The sequence below is a fragment of the Xenopus tropicalis genome, chromosome 1, assembly GCF_000004195.4.
Source record: "Xenopus tropicalis strain Nigerian chromosome 1, UCB_Xtro_10.0, whole genome shotgun sequence".
NCBI lineage: Eukaryota > Metazoa > Chordata > Amphibia > Anura > Pipidae > Xenopus > Xenopus tropicalis.
Genome location: NC_030677.2, coordinates 87753275 through 87770437, shown reverse-complemented (window position 1 = coordinate 87770437; position 17163 = coordinate 87753275). Strand labels below are relative to the sequence as shown.

Here is a 17163-nt window from a genome sequence, read left to right as displayed (position 1 = left end):
TTGTCATCTTTAAGTTAACTTTTAATGTCCTATTCCAACCAACTTTGCAAATGGTCTTCACTATTTATTTTTTATAGTTTTTTAACAATTTGGCTTCTACTTCTTTCCAGCCATCAAATTTGGCGGGGGACAGAAAGGGAATTCACTCACTTTGTAAATAGGTTAAATATTAATGATTTAAATTTAAAGTTCACTTTTGAGTTTCATAAGCAAACTATTTCGTTCTTAGACCTGTCTCTAAATATTGGGAACTCTGGAATAGAAACTTCCGTGTTTAGAAAAGCCTGTTCAGGGAATTCCCTTTTGAGGGCGGACTCATGCCACCCGGGCCATTTGTTCAAGGGCATCCCGTTGGGACAATTCATCCGTCTTCGGAGGAATTGCAGTACAGATAAAGCATTTTTGGATCAATCCCTGCTATTGCGGGACAGATTTTTGGAACGGGGTTATGCCCATCAATCTTTATTGTTAGCCTTCATAAAAGCCCTACGTACTAGAAGAGTAGATTTACTCACCAATATCAACAAAACAAGGGTTAAAATTAGGAACAATAAAGACACAATGAAGTCGGTTAATAACAGGGACTTTATTGAAGAGAACAATGAAAATGATCAAACAAATTCAAAGGTTACTAGAGTAGAGAGAATAACTCCAATTTTTGTTACTAGTTTTAGCAATCAATTTTACAGGATTAAACACATTGTTAATACTCTTATTCCTGTATTATACAACGACCCGGACTTAGCTACATTGCTGCATGATGGCTGTAGAGTAGTAGCACGAAAGGCCCCAACCTTAGGGAATATTCTTTCCCCGACGTTGTGGAGCTCACAACCTAAAAGACACAAAATGACATGGTTAGAAACAAAGGGTACCTATATCTGTGGAGCGAGGAAATGTATTACATGTGCTTATATAAAACAATCCACTGATTTCCAGTGTACCTTTTGACTTGTTCTAATTGTTACATTCAATATGTTGGTTGCACAATTCGTCCTCTCAAGAACAGGATGCGCGAACATATTAGACATATAGTTTCTAAAAATGAAAATAGTCCAATAGCAAGACACTTTATACAATGTTGCAACTCTGATGTATCCAAATTACAAATACAAGTAATAGATAGGGCCCTACCAGATGAAAGGGACTCAGACAGACTTTCCAAACTCCTGCGTTTGGAAATAAAATGGATCTTTGTTCTCAATACTCGCCATCCAGATGGCTTAAATTCGGTATTTGATATCAGCTGCTATGTTTAAATTCAGTTTCTTTCAAATAGCCATATATTCACTCGTCATTTTTTTATTCTTATCATTACTACTGTAAACTTGTAGCATGAAGCGGTTATTTAGTTATTTATTTATTTATTAGTTGCAGTATTTCAATGAATTTCAGATTTTACTATCCTTATCAATTTGGCAATACTAATTGATTTATATTAACATTAACTGTATTAACTATCTGTACATTTTGTTCAAGTAATTATATGTCCTTACAGCTATAGACAGTTGATCATTTCTTTTTGATAAGTGATTATGAAAGGGATCTGGTGAATTATGTTTTCTATTGCCTATTCCACATGTCTGTATGTTTTTAATACTAGGGAGGGGGCGTGGTCTTGTTTTCACCTCGCCCCTACGTCATTGAGTCAACGCTATTTAAACTTTCTTCAATATTGTTAGAACTAGCCTATGATTAAGTGCCCCATAAGCACGAAACGCGTCAGGCATTTGTTTTTAAACATGTTGGAATAAAGTTCGAGTTTTAACAGATCCCTCTGAGTCCGGATTGCTTGTCGTCCTTTTTCAACATTTAGAGATAACTCCCTCCAGCTGCGGGTTCGGGGCTGCAAGCACCCGGACCACTACGGAACTTTGGTGAGCATTCGTTGATTTCTCTGCCTTTGAACCATCTGCTTATTATATACAGACCTTAAGAGACTGACTCGGGGTCTTTACACCCGAGTCAGACCAACCTTTTGGTATTTATTTTTCTTTTTTCCTTTTAATTTGTATCTATTAAATTGGTTGTTAGGCTTTATCCGGTGGCCAGGTTGTGCTTATTATAGCCAGTTTGGCCAGCTATATATACTAATGTTAGTGTAATATATTAGTTATAATTATTTATTTTGGAGACACTCAACATAAATTTACGCTCTTAGAGCGTTATAACTTTATATCAAATGGGGGCCACCAACACTGGCAGCAAATAAAGTATTTGCTCTGTAAACTTATAATTTAATTATTATTGTAATTTTTTTTACTTTTCTATTCAGGCCCCCTTCTAATCATATTCCAACTTTTCATTCAAACCAATGCGGGTTGCTAAGGTAAACAAGACCATAGCAACCAGATAGCTGCTGAAATTCCAAACATAGTTACATAGGGTTTAAAAAAGACCAGAGTCCATTAAGTTCAACCCTTCCAAGTAAACCCAGCACACACAACCTATACTTACCAATCTATACTATCACATACATAAACTATACAGCATATACAACCACTAATACTAATTGTAAATATTAGTATCACAATAGCCTTGGATACTATGCTTGTTCAAAAACTCATCCAGGCCCCTTTTAAAGGCATTAACAGAATCTGCCACTACAACATCAATAGAAAGGGCATTCCACAACCTCACTGCCCTCACCGTTAAAAACCACCTCAAATGGAAGCTCCGTTCCTGGTGCGTTGATCGCTTTTATGGGAAAACACAACACCCCCTATCTGCCTTTAATACCCTCTAATGTACTTGTACAGAGTAATCATGTCTAGCAAGTTCCTCTTTTCCAGAGAAAACTACCCCAACCTCGACAGTCTAACCTCATAGCTTAAATCTTCCTACCAGTCACCTTGAGTCTACACTCAAGGTGAGGCCTTACCAGGGACCTATAAAGAGGCAAAATTATGTTTTCATCCCTTGAGTCAATGCCCTTTTTTAAACAAGACAGCACTTTAATTGCTTTAGTAGCCACAGAATGACACTGCCTGGAATTAGACAACTTGTTATCAACACAAACCCCTAGATCCTTCTCCATTAAGGATACCCCCAACACACTACCATTCAGTAGATAGTTCGCGTTTATATTATTTCTACCAAAATGCATAACTTTGCACTTGTCCACATTGAACCTCATTTTCTAGTTTGCTGCCAGTTTTCTAATTTTGTCAAATTGCTCTGCAAATCAGCAGCATCCTGCATGGAACTCATAGTTTTGCACAATTTAGTGTCATCAGCAAAAATAGAAACAATACTTATTATGCCCACCTCCAGGTCATTAATAAACAAGTTAAAAAGCAAAGGACCAAGAACTGACCCCTGCGGTACTCCACTAACAACACTGGTCCAATTAGAAAATGTTCCATTTACCACCACTCTTTGTAATCTATCCTTCAGCCAATTCTCTATCCAATTACAAATATTATGTTCTAGGCCAATATTCCTCAATTTGATCACTAACCTTCTGTGAGGTACTGTATCAAACGCTTTAGCAAAGTCCAAGTAGATGACCAACTGCCATTCCAGCATCAAGGTTCCTGCTCACCTCCTCATAAAAGGCAACTAAATTAGTCTCGCAAGATCTGTTACGCATAAAAGCATGCTGACACAAACTTATAGTATTGTGAACTGCAATGTATTTAAGTACCCTATGCCTTATTACCCCTTCCAAAAGCTTTCCTACTACTGATGTCAGACTAACAGGCCTATAGTTTTCAGGCTGAGAATGGGATTCATTTTTAAATAACGACACCACATTAGCAATTCGCCAGTCTCTTGGCACCATGCCAGACCTCAACGAATCCTGAAAAATGAAGTGAAGAGGCCTGGCCATCACAGCGCTAAGCTCATTTATTACCCTGGGATGAATCCCATCCGGTCCTGAACCTTTGTTTACCTTTACATGTTCAAGTCTTTTTTTAATTTCCTCCAGAGTGACCCATGCGTCAGTAGCTAAATTACTAGAACTGGGTATATTAAAAGGGAAGCCTTCATTAGCTGGCTCCTCAGATGTATAGACAGATGAAAAATAAGAGTTCAACATTTCTGCTTTTTCCCCGTTCTCAGCAACCAACTTACCCCCCCCGATAATAAGGTTCCCACCCCTTCTTGCTTCAGTTTCTTACTATTCACATAATTCAAAAATAATTTTGGATTCTTTTTACTCTTAGCTGCATTATCCCTTTCCATCTCTATTTTAGTTTGCCTGATAGCTTTTTTGCATGCTTTATTTGCTTCCTTGTACCTGATGAAAGTTTCTGCTGTCCCAGCTAACTTGAATGCTTTAAAAGCACGTTTTTTTCTTACCAAACTTGACACTAACACTTTTATTCAGCCATAAAGGTTTTGCTTTGAAATGCCTCTCCTTGCTTACAAGGGGAATATACTGTTGTGTATACTTGCAAAGCAATGTTTTAAAGATGTTACATTTCCTTCTGTGTCTAACCCTATGGAAAGCCTTTCCCAGTTGACACATTGCAAAGTCTGCACGTCTAAAATCGAGTGTTTTAGTTACTCCCTTATAGAGCTGTCTCCGCAGCATTATCTCAAAGGAGACCATGTTGTGATCATTGTTCCCCAAATGCTCACCCACACAAATGTTAGAGATGAGTTCAGTATTATTAGATATCACCAGGTCCAAAATAGAGTCATTCCTAGTAGGTTCGTGAACCGCCTGAAATAAAAAGTTGTAATTTACCATATTTACAAACCTACTAGCTTCATAAATTTTTCAGTGAAGCAGAACAGATTTGCTCATCAGTAGTGATAATGTTTATCATGTAATATCAACATCAAGCTATCTCCTTATATATATATGATTTTTTTATGCAAAATATAAAAAATACTGTATTAATGCTTTGTGTATTACAAAATGCTTTTAGAAAGGAACAATAATTTTACCTAATTTACATTGAATGCTAGGATTTTAAAGGATAAACTGTGGCTGCCCAGGACTGTGTTCTCTGCACTCTCTACATGATTTGAAGTGATATGTTTTTCATACAGGGGAGCTTACTGCCATCTTGTGGACCTATTCATTTTCAACATAACATAATTGCATTGTACTGATGTTTCATTTTTACAGGGTTTAGATTAAGTAGGTTTTGGCTTGATCATTATGTTAAGTTTTTGCTAACAAGTTTACAGATTAGCTCTGAAATGGAACAAAATTTGTGTTTCATTAAGTGCATTGTAGTAGGTAGGAGCTGAGGGGGGAAGCATCAAATTAATAATTTAAAGCCAGTTCTCTATCCAATTACAAATATGATGTTCTAGGCCAATATTCCTTAATTTGATCATTAACCTTCTGTGAGGTACTGTATCAAACGCTTTAGCAAAGTCCAAGTTCCCCGTTCTCATCAACCAATTTACCCCCCCGTGATAATAAGGTTCCCACCCCTTCTTGCTTCATTTTTTTACTATTCACATAATTAAAAAATAATTTTGGATTCTTTTTACTCCTAGCTGCAATATCCCTTTCCATCTCTATTTTAGCTTGCCTGATAGCATTTTTGCATGCTTTATTTGCTTCCTTGTACCTGATGAAAGTTTCTGCTGTCCCTGCTAACTTGAATGCTTTAAAAGCACGTTTTTTCTTACCAACCTCGACACTAACACTTTTATTCAGCCATAAAGGTTTTGCTTTGCGATGCCTCTCCTTGCTTACAAGGGGAATATACTGTTGTGTATACCTGCAAAGCAATGTTTTAAAGATGTTCCATTTTCCTTCTGTGTCTAACCCCATGAAGAGCCTTTCCCAGCTGACACATTGCAGAGATGTCCTTATACTGGAAAAGTCTGCACGTCTAAAATTGAGCATTTTAGTTACTCCCTTATAGCGTTGTCTCTGCAGCATTATCTCAAAGGAGACCATGTTGTGATCACTGTTCCCCAAATGCTCACCCACACAAATGTTAGAGATGAGTTCATTAACGTTGTTTACACATCAGATTTTTGTATCATTTCCATATTTTAACCCATGCAACTACATCCGACTTGTTGGATGCGTTTGGTCAATCTGACACCATCCTATGGGATTTTTAGACGTACATCTATCAAATGGTGATATGAGAATGAATAGAAAGTGGGTGAATTTCATGGATTCCTCCATGACCTTGGAGGTGGGCATAGACAGTACTGTTTCTATTTTTGCTGATGACACAAAAATGTGCAAAACTTGGAAAACTGTGCAGCAAACTGGAAAATGAGGTTCAATGTTGATAAGTGCAAAGTTATGCATTTTGGTAGAAATAATATAAACGCGAGCTATCTACTGAATGGTAGTGTGTTGGGGGTTTCCTTAATGGAGAAGGATCTAGGGGATTTTGTAGATCACAAGTTGTCTAATTCCAGGCAGTGTCATTCTGTGGCTACTAAAGCAAATAAAGTGCTGTATTGTATAAAAAAGGGCATTGACTCAAGGGATGAGAACATAATTTTGCCCCTTTTTAGGTCCCTGGTAAGGCCTCACCTTGAGTATGCAGTGCAGTTTTGGGCTCCAGTCCTTAAGAAGGATATTAATGAGCCGGAGAGAGTGCAGAGACGTGCAACTAAACTGGTTAAGGGGATGGAAGATTTAAACTATGAGGTTAGACTGTCGAGGTTGGGGTTGTTTTCTCTGGAAAAGAGGCGCTTGCGAGGGGACATGATTACTCTGTACAAGTACATTAGAGGGGATTATAGGCAGATGGGGGATGTTCTTTTTTCCCATAAAAACAATCAACGCACCAGAGGTCACCCCTTTAGATTAGAGGAACGGAGCTTCCATTTGAAGCAGCGTAGGTGGTTTTTCACGGTGAGGGCAGTGAGGTTGTGGAATACCCTTCCTAGAGATGTGGTAATGGCAGATTCTGTTAATGCCTTTAAGAGGGGCCTTGATGAGTTCTTGAACAATCAGAATATCCAAGGCTATTGTGATACTAATATCTACAGTTAGTACTAGTGGTTGTATATATAGTTTATGTATGTGAGTGAATAGATTGGTAGGTGTGGGTTTTGTGTGCTGGGTTTACTTGGATGGGTTGAACTTGATGGACACTGGTCTTTTTTCAACCCTCTGTAACTATGTAACTTTGTAACTATGGAGGAAGCATAGAGTTAAACCTCTTTTCTCTGAGAATGAACAGGCTTAACAAGTAACCAATAACAGAAGGATTTATAAATTTCCTTCTCTAATCTAAATAACTTTCCTTTTAAGAAGTATACAATAGGCAGATCATGCCGCAATTGCAGGAATATACATGATTCAGGCTATATATATATATATATATCTTCTTTCCAAAAACCTAAAACTTACAAGTTGCATTTATTTATTTTGTTGTGTAGATGATGTTATGTAATTTGTCCAGTGTATAAAGAACTTGGTTATATTTTGTTCTCTGTGTGTCATTGTTTCTAGCCAATCCATATAGAAAATATAATGTAATTTTTGTTTGGTCAGTTCTATTGTTCGTCGTTCTGGGGTCAACCAAAGGTGTAGGATTGTTTTGCGTGCGGCAGCCGTGAAATGTTCTGTGAGGACTCTCTCAGATTTAGTTAGTGGGATTGATTGGTTTAGTTTGCTGAAAAATGCCCATTCAAATGAGGGTTGTAGTGTTTTATTTGTCAGACTAGACCAGTAATTGCTAATATGCGTCCAAAAGTTTTGTATTTTTGGGCATGTCCAGAGGCAGTGTTCTAGATCTGCGTCTGGGGTATTACAGCATAAGCAGTTGGAAGTAGGAAGGTTACCCATTTTATGTCGTTTGAGTGAGGTTAGATAGGATTTATGCAAGATTTGGATTTGGGAGGGTAAATTATTATTATACATCTTTTTCGTTTCTAACAGTTGAGTTTCTAGCAATAGCCTTCAACAAGTCATATCTATACATTCTCTTGTACTGTAGAAAACCTATACGCTGTTTTCTGTAAGGTCAAGAGCTAGTCTGAATGACCGAGATTAAGTAACCATTATAGAGAGTTTAAATAATTTAGCCATGGTGTCCAAATATTCCAGTAATATGCATTTTTATTAAGTATCATACATGTTAGTTCCTCCATTTGTCTAATGTCATTTGTGTTATTTAACCATTCCGTAAAGGTAGGTGCTTCTGTGGATTTCCACTTTCTTGGGATAAGGGATTTAGCAGATTGTAGTAGATGGAGGGTAAGTGGATCTGATACTACAACGTTTTTGCCTGGATATATATTCAATAATATTGGAGCTGGTTCTTCAATGGTGAAGTTAAATTCTGTAATTTGATTTATAGCTTGTAATATGTCAGACCAAAACTGTTCTATCACCGGACATTTTAACCAAATATGTGTATGTGTACCAATGTGGCTATTACATCTCCAGCAAATATCTGAAGTATTAGGGTACATTCTCTTTAATTTTGCTGGTGTGTAATGCCATCTTGTAATAAGTTTGTATATGGCTTCATTTGTTCTGGATGCCCTAGAGTATTTATTTATGGTGCTAAATATTCTAGACCAAGCCTTATCAGGTAGATTAATATTGAGTTCTTTTTCCCAAGATTGACAGAATGGTCTGGGCGGTGGAGATATGGCAGTTATAAGAAGTCTGTATAATTTAGATAAAGGTTTGTCCAATATTTTTGGTTCAGTTAGTATTTGTTCCCATGTAGTTAGGGATCTATTCCATTGTTTGGGTTTGTTAATTTGTAGATAATGGTGAAGTTGGTTGTAATTCCAACTGTCTCTTGGGTGTGGGCCCCATCTTTTTTGTATCTCCGCCATTGGCACCATTCTATTGTCTTTGAGAAAATCGCTTATTCTGGTCTGTCTATTGTCCCAAACTGCCCATCTGTCAAAAGATCCCTTTTCTAGTCCTGGGGTGAAATTTGGATTCAAGATAAGGGGTTGTAATACATAAGGGGATTTGGTAAGTAAATAGGTGTCTTTATTTCTTTGCCATATTCTTAATGTGGCTTGTATCAGCGGATGTCGTTTTAGTTCTCCTATGATGGGTCCATTTTCAATCCACAGAGTGTTTTCTAAGGGGATTGGCGAAAATAGTTGTTCTAACATACACCAATCTTTTCTTTGTTTTTCAAGGACCCAACTAAGAATTCGGGTTAAATGTACGGACACGTAATAAAGGTATGCATCAGGTAAACCTCTACCTCCTTTTTCTTTTGGTAAGATGAGTTGGTTATATTTCAATCTGGGGTTTTTCCCATTCCAGATGAATCTTGTAAGGAGGGATTTTACGGATGTGAAAAAAGAATGGGGAAGATTAATTGGTAGGACTTGAAATAAGTATAATATTCTAGGCATAAGCATCATCTTAACCGCTTGTATTCTTCCGAACCAAGTGAGTTGTAGTTTTCCCCAGTTACGTATAGTCTTTTGTAATGTTGCTATTAATGGAATGTAATTATCTTGGTATACTGATGTTTTATCTTTACATATTAAATTGAGGGGATTGGTTTTGTCTGTTTCCGAGAAATGTTTTAATGTGCTTGACATGAAATGTAAGATTTGTAGGAGAATATAAAAATTTTGTGATGTGAAAGGATATTTGAGTTGTAGTGTTTCTTGTGGGAGAGTTGAGAGATTTGGTCCTAATAGGTTTTTGTTGTTCCCATTGTTCTAGTGTTGGGTTATTTATACCTGTTGGGAAGGATGTGTTTCCGTTCCGAGTGTCTGCCATGTTTTATATGAGTGTATAAATAGGGGGTTTTCCCGCATTGTATGCGGGATATTTGTAAATGGCGTGTGTAATAGATAGTTTAGAGATTGTTCTGTGCTTGAGAGAGGGTCTAATTTGTTTGTGGTATATATGTCTCTGTGCCATAGCCAATCCCCTATGTATCTAGTGAGGGCTGCTTCATTATATTCTTTTATGTTGAGTCCACCTTCCTGCTTGGGCTGTTGGAGTTTTGTGAAGCTTATTCTGGGGCGCATCTTGTTCCAAATGAAAGATCGGAATGTTTGATTTATTCGTTTAAGGTCTTTGGGTCTTATCTGGTATGTGATCATCTGTATGACATATAGTAATTTGGGGAAAAATATCATTTTAGTAGATGTATATGGCCAAAAAAAGTGAGATTTAGTTTTTTCCAAATTGAGAGTTCTTGTTGTAATGAATCTATTTTTTGTCTCAGATTTAATTTGTATATTTCTGTGTGTTGTTTGGGGATGTTGATACCTAAGAATTTTATATGTTGTTTTGCTTTTGGAAAGGGAAAAATTTTTGACCAGTCTGTTTTAAGGGTATGTTTCAGGAGTAATGCTTCAGATTTTTCTAGGTTGATTCAGAAACCTGCAATGGTTCCAAATCTATTTATTATTTGCAGTAGTGTAGGGATGTCTTGAGCAGGATTATTAATGAACAGCATGATGTCATCAGTGAATGCTACGAGTTTTTGAGATGTTTGTCCTATTTGGATTCCTTTATATTGTGGATGTAGTAAGATATGTCAAATAAGGGGGTCTATGGCTACATTAAAAAGAAGGGGGGAGAGGGGGCAGCCCTGTCTCGTCCCTCTTTGGATTTGGAAATATTCAGAGTTGAGCCTATTGACTGTAAGTTGTGCCATGGGTGAAGTGTTACAGTGCTTTAAAAAGGTTAAGCATATGAATGCCAAAGTGTTGGAATTTTAGGAGTCTACGGAGATGTATGTGCGAAATTCTGTCGAATGCTTTGTCTGCATCTAGGCTTAGAAACATGCCGTGTTCTCTTTTTTCTAAGTTGCATTGGTATAGTAGTGCTATGATTTTTCGGAGAGCTTTGACAGGGTGTCTCGTTTAAGGAACCCTACCTGGTTTTCAGTGAGTATTTTCGGAAGGATTTTTTGAAGTCTGTCTGCCATTGTCTTTGTTAAGATTTTCAAATCCTGATTCAGTAAAGATATGGGTGTATATGATGTTGATTCTTTGGGGTTTCTGTTAGGTTTCAATAATAGGATTATTCTTGCATCGTTTGCTGTATGCCAGAGAGGGTGGCCTTGTAATGTTTGACTATATAGTGTTAAGCACAACAGAGGCTTCTTCCGCACACCCTAGCTCTCCAAATCAGAACGCCCGGTGCACACTGCCAGAGGGATCGGCACCCTCCCAGAATCCAATAGAACAGCAAAAAGCAAATGGCACTCAGGGCTTAGAGGAAGAATTCCTTTTAAAAAAAGATTTTATTTTGTTTCGCAAATAAAATCTTTTTTTAAAAGGAATTTTTCCTCTAAGCCCTGAGTGCCATTTGCTTTTTGCTGACTATATAGTGTTGTCAGAACAGGAGAGATGTCTATTCATAATAGTTTTAAAAATTCTGCGCTGAAACCATCTTGCCCTGGCGTTTTTCCTGATTTTAAGTGTTTAATTTTTCTTTTATTTCTTTTTCTGTTATGGGGGAGTCAAGGATGTCCCTATCCTGTACTGTTAGTTTTTTGAGTTTTGCTTCTTGGAGGAGGCTTAATCCGTCTGTTGGGTCTTCTGGCTCCCTTTTGTAAAAGGTTTTAAAATGTTCTGTCATTGTTTTGTTTATGTTGATAGTATCTGTAGCCCATCCATTTGTTAGTTTTAGTCATTGGATATAGGTATTTGTTTTTTGTGATTTAACTATGTTAGCTAGTAGGTTCCCTGGTTTGTTTCCCCATCTGTAATATGTGTTCATTGTATATTCGAGAGTTTTGTGGGCTTTGTCTGTCACTAGGATGTCAAATAAGGCCTTAGTTTCCATGTATTTCTGTTTTGTTTCAGGGGTGTTTGTGGTTTTGAATAATTTGTAATTTTGTGTCAGTTCTTTTTTAAGGTGTTTTGATTTGATAGGAGATTATATGTCCTCTCAGAACAGACTTCGCAGCCGCCCAGAAAAATTGAGGGTTGTCCCAGTGTTCTATATTATCATCTACATAATTTGCCCAGCTTGTTTTGATATATGATTTAAAATCTTCATTTTTTTAAAGATATGCTGGGAATCGCCAATTTTTTTAATTTGGTTGGGGTTTGGCCAGTTGTAGTGTTATGGATATTTAAACATGGTCTGAGATAGCTATTGTTCCTATGTTTGCTGTTATTAAGTTAGGTAGTTGTGTTTGGGAAATTAGTATATAGTCTATTCTGGAATGGGTATTATGGGTTCCAGAATAGTGGGTAAAGTCTCTAGTGAGTGGGTGTATGTATCTATATGTGTCTTGCAGTTGGAAAAAGCTACTGAGTGTATGTAAAGGTTTTGCTCTGGTTTTGGTTTGTGTGGTGTATGTACCTGTTTTGTCCATAGTTGTATCCCAGATCACGTTTGCATCTCCACCTAGGATCAGATTGGATGCCTCCCAGGAGTCAAGTTTTTGTAGTAGATCTGCAAAAAAATGTTTATTTTCATTAGTAGGTGCATAGATGTTGACTATGGTATATTTAACTCCTTGTATATCTAAGTCGATTATTAGATATCTCCCTGCTTTATCTTTGTATGTTCTTTGAACTGAACACTGTAGATTCTTATGAATAAGTATGGTTACTCCTCTTGTTTTATTTTTGTAAGAGGCTGTTATTGTTTGCTGTAGCCATTTGTCATGTAACGTAAAGTTATCTTTCTTTCGCCAGTGTGTTTCTTGTAAAAGTATTATATGTTTGTTTTCACGCTTAAGTTTATCTAATACTTTTCTTCATTTAATTGAGGTATTTAGGCCTCCAACATTCCAGGAGATCACTTTGATTTGTTCAAGGTTATTTAAGTTTTCAGGGTTTGTTATCATTTTAGCGTGATAGGTTTGGTAATTTATCCTATTCCCTCTCTGTAAATTCCAGAGGGGTTTGGGGGATAGGTTTGGGGATATGGTCCGTCCCAGCGAGCGGGCCATTTCCTCGTTTGTGATCTCCTGCAAAGTTTTGTTTCTATAATACAGTATGATAAATCGGACTGAGCTTTTGGCCTATGGGTCATTTGAGTTAACCTTAAAACTGCTAGAATAACAATAAAACTTAAACATTTAACAAAGCATATAATTGCATATTTTTCATTTCAGACCTTGTCTTTTGCTTACAGAGATTATTGGGGGGGAGATAGGAAAGTGGGGGTCTAGGGAGGGGGTTTGTTTTTTTCAGTTAGATAACTGTCTGTTGGAAAGTTAAGGCTTGGTTCTCTAGTCTGGTCTTGGATGGATTAGTGAGGGGTTGTGTAGGTAGGGAGGGAAGGGAGTGGGGGGGGAAGGAAGGGGAGAGACAAATGGGAAGGAAGGGGTAAAGGGATAGGTAGGAGTGGTAGGTGGTTTGAGGTTGTTTTAAGTATGACTGTCCAATTGGTGGAGTTATGTTGTTTCGGTTTTTTCAGGCTTTGCCTTTACCCATTTTACCATGTTTTAAAGTCAAGGGTCGGTAGGTTCATGTCTGGTTATTTGGGTTTTGTTGTTGGAGGTAATCTGATGCTTGTTTGGGAGTTTCAAATAGGAATGGTTTGCCATTTGCTTTGTCCCATATCTTTAGTTTGGCTGGAAACATCAGTGCAAATTTGTATCCTGATGCGTAGAGAAGTTTACAGATGGGTGAGAACTCTCTGCGTTTTACCGATACTGAAGCTGAAAAGTCTTGGAACAGAAATAGCTGATGGTTGTTGTAAGTTAGAGTTTTGGTCTTTCGATAAGCGTCCAGTATTCGTGATCTGTCTGCGTAGTTTAGGATTCTGAAAATAACTTGTCTTGGTCTTGCATTTTCGTTAGGTGATGGAGGTCCGATTCTGTGGAAGCGTTCTATTTGAAATTGAGTTTTGGTCATATCTATTTGAAGTTCTTGTGGGAGCCATTCTGTTAGTAATGATTCTAAGTCTTTTCCTTTTATTGTTTCAGGAATTCCAACTAGTCTGAAATTATTATGTCTGCTACGATTTATCAAGGTCTTCCATTTTGTCTGCTAATATTGTGATTTCTTTTTGTTGCATGTTTATTGTTTGTTGTGCTTTTTCTAGTTCGTCTTCCAAGGTAGAAATTCTGTTTTCTGCTTCAGTGATTTTTTGTGTTTGTTCTGTGAGCTGTTGAAGTACTTCTCCAATGGAGTCCTTGATGGTAGTTAGTTTTATCTCGCCTAGGCCTCAGTGTTAATTTTTATGATTTGCCGTCTTCCCGTAGCCTGTCTGAAATCCGACAGTGATTTTCTTGTTTTACGTCATCGGCAGTTTCTTTTTGCCCTCCTGCAGATGATGTGCCTTTTTTTATGTATGTCGTACCTGTCAGTTGGTCGGTATGGCTCGGGTCCACGGCTTCGGCATGCTGGCTTCCGGGGATGCAAGGTGATGGGGGCTGGAAAGTTGTAGGTCCTTTGCCCTCTAACTTATCCTTTGTCCATATACCCAGTTTATGTTAGGTTTTGTAGGGTTTTTCACCTCGGATGTCTATTAATTCGGGTATATCGGCAGGAGCTTCTGTAAAATGCGGCCGTCTCTTGGGTCCACCCCCCGGAAGTGGTAAAGCATATTTTATTTTTATCTGGATACACCCTACATGTATCTGCCAACAGAAAATTACATTGAAGCAAAACTAGGTGTGTTTCATTTGGACTGGGGTGTATTCTGCCACCTCTGGTATAACAAACAGTATAGGGCCCTTTTGCAGCCTTATGGCCATTGCAGCCATAGACTATGGGAGTTAGTGGGAACAAATTCTGCATTGGGGCAGTTAACATCTCTTTATGACACTGGGACAACACTGGAATTGTAATGTAAATGGCTCATGCTAGAAAAAAATGTGTCATGTCTACATAAGCATCCATCATCTCATCTTTTATTGTTGCTCAGTAGCAGTGAACTCCCTCTGCTGGCTGTTTGCTGTATATGCAGGGAACCATTTTCTGTGTAGCCTCTGACCCTATGGAACCATCATACTCCTAACATGTGATCTATTACAATGCATTGTGGGAGTCCAGACTCCATTTTGTAGCTCATGCTGTGGAAGAAGCACACTACATCCACCTTCTCCCCCATGGTATCATCGCTGGTAAGCATTATGGACATAAAACCTGCACTGAGCCACCATTAAAGCTGCCAACACCTCAGAGACACTGTGGCATATAATTTGATCCAGCATTGATGTGTTTATGTTGCAGCTGTTTTTCTGTGTTATAATATTTTGCCATATACTAATTGTGTTTTATTCTATTTGTTACAGTTTCACCTCATTTTCCACAAACATCCAGTAAAGTTCAACACATTTCACTCTTGGTGTGGAAAGGTTTAGCTGTATGTCAAGCTACACACTACCTCAGGGTAACACGTGGTGAGGACAAAACAATTTGCATACATGGTGGAGGGCCGCTAATGGAAGCCAGTTTTGACCACTCCCCCCTTTAAACCACACCCACTTCAAACCACAACCATTTTATCACAATGGTGGTAGTGCAACAAAAACCCAAATGCTTCGTCCTCACTGCAGAGATATCAACCATCATTCATATGTGAAAGAATTATATTTTGTCATATTAAGATGTACCCTTAAATCCATACGCCTCCTCCTCCCCTGTGGATAGCACAGCAACCCCCAGAATATAATTACACACCTTAGGGACCATTTAATTGCTATTTCCAATTGCTAACAAACTCCCAAAACAAACCCCTCCCAGGTTCACCTCCCATAGGCAGCATAGGGTAGGCAGAGTATGGCACACACAGGCAGCACTCTGCCTGCTCAATGCTGCCTGTATGTGCCACACTCTGCCTGCCCTATGATGCCTGTGTGTGCCATACTCTGCCCTATGCTGCCTGTGTGTGCCATACTCAGCCCTACCCTGCCTGTGTGCCATGCTCTGCCAGCCCTATGCTGCCTGTGTGTGCCATACTCTGCCCTACCCTGTCTGTGTGTGCCATACTCTGTCTGTCCTATGCTGTCTGTGTGTGCCATACTCTGCCTGCCCTACCCTGCCTGTGTGTGCCATATCCTCTCTGACCTATGCTGTCTGTGTGTGCTATACCCTCCCTGCCCTATGCTGCCTATGTGTCATACTCTGCCTACCCTATGCTGCCTGTGTGTGCCATACTCTGTCTGTCCTATGCTGCCTGTGTGTGCCATACTCTGCCTGCCCTATGCTGCCTGTGTGTGCCATATCCTCCCTGACCTATGCTGCCCGTGTGTGCCATACCCTCCATGCTCTATGCTGCCTATGTGCCATACTCTGCCTACTCTATGCTGCCTATACACAGGCAGCATAGGACAGGCAGTACATACAATGTCTGAGGTGTGAACAGGAGAACAATGTGGGTGATTACAGCCTGAGCCTGAGGTGGGAACACTGCAGTGGGTAAACAATGCAGAGGTTAAAAGATGTGAACAATACAGGGGATTACAGCCTGACAGGTGGGGGGCCACACAGAGGGCGGTCCAGTTGTACAGCACTGACTTAGATGTATTGGCAATCATTTTACAACAAATAGTACTGAAACGCACTGAAAAAGTGAAAAAAAAATTAAAAAAGTTGTTAAATGTGTCTACTGACTTACTGCAATATATGTCAGCATTCATTTCAAACAATTTACTTCTTTACTCCATACTGCGTGCCTTCCCATGCCCTGTAAATACAACATGTTAATTTGTAATTGTTAGCCTGGCAAGTGCCTTCTGAACAATAATGAGTGCATGTTAATTAAGGAGAATGTAGCGTGCAAGCTTCAAATCAGTGAGCACGCAATGAACTTTTAACAAATCCACATACAGAGGCAACACTGGCTCCAACCAATTTTTTCTAGAAAAGCTTGGTCATATAAAATAAACAAATACACAAAACTACCTGACACCAATCTAGATATCCAACATACAAAGCAGAAATCAGTATGCTAATGATGTGATAAGTCAGTGTTCCAAATAGGAAAGAAAATTGGTTATAATGAGTTTAAGGGCTGTGACACACGGGGAGATTAGTCGCCGCAAAACAAATCTTCCTTGTTGCAGGCGACTAATCTCCCAGAAATGCCATCCCACCAGCTAGAATGTAAATCGGATGGCATACGCGGTGGTGCAATTTGCAGGAGTCGCGGGACTTCATTATTCATTATTTTCCCAATCTACAATGAATTAAAAACTTTCCAATATACATTTATAAAATTAAATAATTCAAGGATTTGTAAATGTTACTGCTATTAAGAGTATGAGGGTTCCTTGGTTTTGCATACGTCACGTCATTGTTTGAATTTCCCGCTATACACAGTATTTATGTTTGTCTTTCACTGGTTGGTGTAACTTTGACAAA

The 17163-nt window shown here is 38.5% G+C and overlaps 1 long non-coding RNA gene across 1 annotated transcript; it reads right to left on the bottom strand.

Moving 5' to 3' along the window:
• Window positions 1-567: 567 nt before the first annotated feature.
• On the bottom strand, window positions 568-16486 carry LOC105948145. The gene is made up of 3 exons (XR_001171525.3): window positions 16418-16486; window positions 12203-12295; window positions 568-835 (listed from the first exon to the last, which is right to left on the bottom strand). It is a non-coding gene; the product is annotated as an uncharacterized LOC105948145 (long non-coding RNA).
• Window positions 16487-17163: the final 677 nt, after the last annotated feature.